The sequence below is a fragment of the Peromyscus californicus genome, unplaced genomic scaffold, assembly GCF_007827085.1.
Source record: "Peromyscus californicus insignis strain IS unplaced genomic scaffold, ASM782708v3 Scaffold_17__1_contigs__length_78620276, whole genome shotgun sequence".
Classification (NCBI taxonomy): domain Eukaryota; kingdom Metazoa; phylum Chordata; class Mammalia; order Rodentia; family Cricetidae; genus Peromyscus; species Peromyscus californicus.
In genome coordinates, this window is record NW_026294469.1 from 33,449,475 (window position 1) to 33,452,237 (window position 2,763).

Genomic DNA, 2,763 nt, shown 5'->3' on the forward strand with positions numbered 1-2,763 from the left:
CCAAGGCTCCTTCCTACTTTTTCTTCTATCAGGTTCAGTGTAACTGGATTTATGTTGAAGTTTTTTATCTACTTGGACTTGAGTTTTATGCAGGGCAATAGATATGGATCTATTTGCATTCTTCTACATGTGAATATCCAGGTATAACAGTACCATTTGTTGAAGATGCTTTCTTTTTTCCATTGTATACTTTTGGCTTCTTTGTCAAAAATCAAGTGTGAACTTATGTCAGGGTCTTCAATTTGATTTTGTTGATCCTAATGTCTGTTTTTATGCCAATACCAAACTGTTTTTATTACAATAGCTCTATAGTAGATCATGAAGTCAAGGATGGGGCGATGCCAATAGAAGTTTCTGTATTGTACAGAATTGTTTCAGCTCTCCTGGGTTTTTTGTTTTTCCATATGAAGTTGAGTATTGTCCTTCTGAGGTCTGTGAAGAATTGTGTTGGGATTTTGATGGAGATTGCATTGAATTTGTAGATTGTTTTTGGTAAGATTGCCATTTTTACTATGTTAATCTTACTTATCCATGAGCATGGGATATCTTTCCATTTTCTGATATCTTCTTCAATTTCTTTCTTTAAAAACTCAAAGTTCTTGTCATACAGGTCTTTCACTTTGGTTAGAGTTACCCCAAGATACTTTATATTATTTGTGGTTATTGTTGTTAGAATCCGAGAGAAGCCCCCAAGAAAGACCAACAGTCACATATGCAATTTAACAAGAACATTTATTTCCAGCATGTTGGGGTGGCAAAAAGCAACCCAGAAGGGAGGTCATAAGCTCCTTTTAGCTGAGTTAGGGGAATTCCAGGGAGGAGGGATTAATCTGATTCTGATTGGTGGAACAAAGATTAGTCTGGGAGCTGATTGGTTAGAGGCTGTAATGGTTATGGACTTGTTGACTGGAGGGTAGGAAAAGCTATCTTTAGCTAGCAGAAGGCTGAGGGGCATCTGCCGAGCCAGCAGAAGGAACTTCGGGTTGCCCCTGAGTTGTGGTCTTCCTGAGAACTGCTTGCTGAGCTCCAGCTAGTTCCAGTAAACTGAAACTAAGGACTGGTCCCTGGCAGGGCTCTTAGAAACCTATCATGACTCTGGTCTGGCTCCCGATTCCTCTCAATTGTAAAGGGTATTATTTCTCTGAATTCTTTCTTAGCCCATTTGTTATTTGTATATTAGAGGGCTACTGATTTTTTTAATTAATCTTGTTTCCTGCCACATTGCTGAAGGTGTTTTTCAGCTGTAGGAGTTCCTTGTAGAATTTTGGGGCCCTTTATGTAAACTATCATATCATCTGCAAATAGCAAAAGTTTGACTTCTTCCTTTCCTATTTGTATCCCATTGATCTCCTTTTGTTGTCTTATTGTTCTAACTAGAACTTTCAGTACTTTGTTGAATAGATATGGAGAGAGTGGACAGCTGTGTCTTGTTCCTGATTTTAGTAGAATCACTTTGAGTTTCTCTCCATTTAATTTGATGTTGGCTGTCAGCTTGCTGTATATTGCTTTTATTATGTCTATATATGTTCCTTGTATCCCTGATCTCTCCAAGACCTTTATCATGAAGGAGTGTTGGATTTTGTCAAAGGTTTTTTCAGCATCTAATGAAATGATCATGTAGTTTCATTCTTCCAGTTTGTTTATATGGTGGATTACACTGACAGATTTTCATATGTTGAGCCATCCATGCATCTCTGGGATGAAGCCTAATTGGCTATGGTAGATGATTTTTTTATATGTTCTTGGATTCAGTTTGCCAGTATTTATTGAGTATTTTTGCATCAATGTTCATGAGGGAGATCAGTCTATAGTTCTCTTTTGTTCTTGCATCTTTGTGTGGTTTGGGTATCAAGTATAGTATCAAGTATCAACTGTAGCCTTACAAATAGAGTTTGGTAATGTTCCTTCTGTTTCTATTGTATGGATCAAATTGAGGAGTCTTAGTATTAACTCTTCTTTGAAATTCTGGTATAATTCTGAATTCTGTGCTGAAACCATCTGGCCCTTTTTTGTTGTTGTTGTTGTTGTTGTTTTGGTTTTTTTGTTTTTTGTTTTTTGTTTTGGTTTTTTTTTGGTTGAGAGACTCTTGATGAATGTTTCTATTTCCTTAGGGGTAATATGTCTATTTAAATTGTTTATCTGGTCTTGATCTAATTTTGGTATGTGGTACCTATCCAGAAAATTCTCTATTTCTTTTAGATTTTCCAATTTTGTGGATTATTGGTTTTTGAAGTATGATCTGACAATTCTCTGAATTTCCTCAGTGTCTGTTGTTATGTCCCCCTTTCCATTTCTGATTTTGTTAATTTGGATATTTTCTCCCTGCCTTTTGGTTAGTTTGCATAAGGATTTAATCTATCTTGTTTATTTTCTCAAAGAACAAACTCTTTGTTTCATTGATTCTTCATATTGTTTTGATTTCAGCCCTGAGTTTCATTATTTCCTGCCATCTACTCCTCCTGGGTCAGTTTGCTTCTTTTTGTTCTAGAGCTTTCAGGTGTGCTGTTACATTGCTAGTGTGAGATTTCTCCAAATTCTTTATGTGGGCACTTAGTACTATGAACTTTCCTCTTAGCACTGCTTTCATAGTGTTCCATAAGTTTGAGTATGTTGTGCATTCATTTTCATTGAAATATAGGAAGTCTTCAATTTCTTTCTTTATTTCTTCCTTGACCCAGTGGTGATTCAGTTGAGTGTTGTTCAGTTTCCATGAGATAGACTTTCGGTAATTTGTGTTGTTAAATTCTAACTTTAAGCCATGGT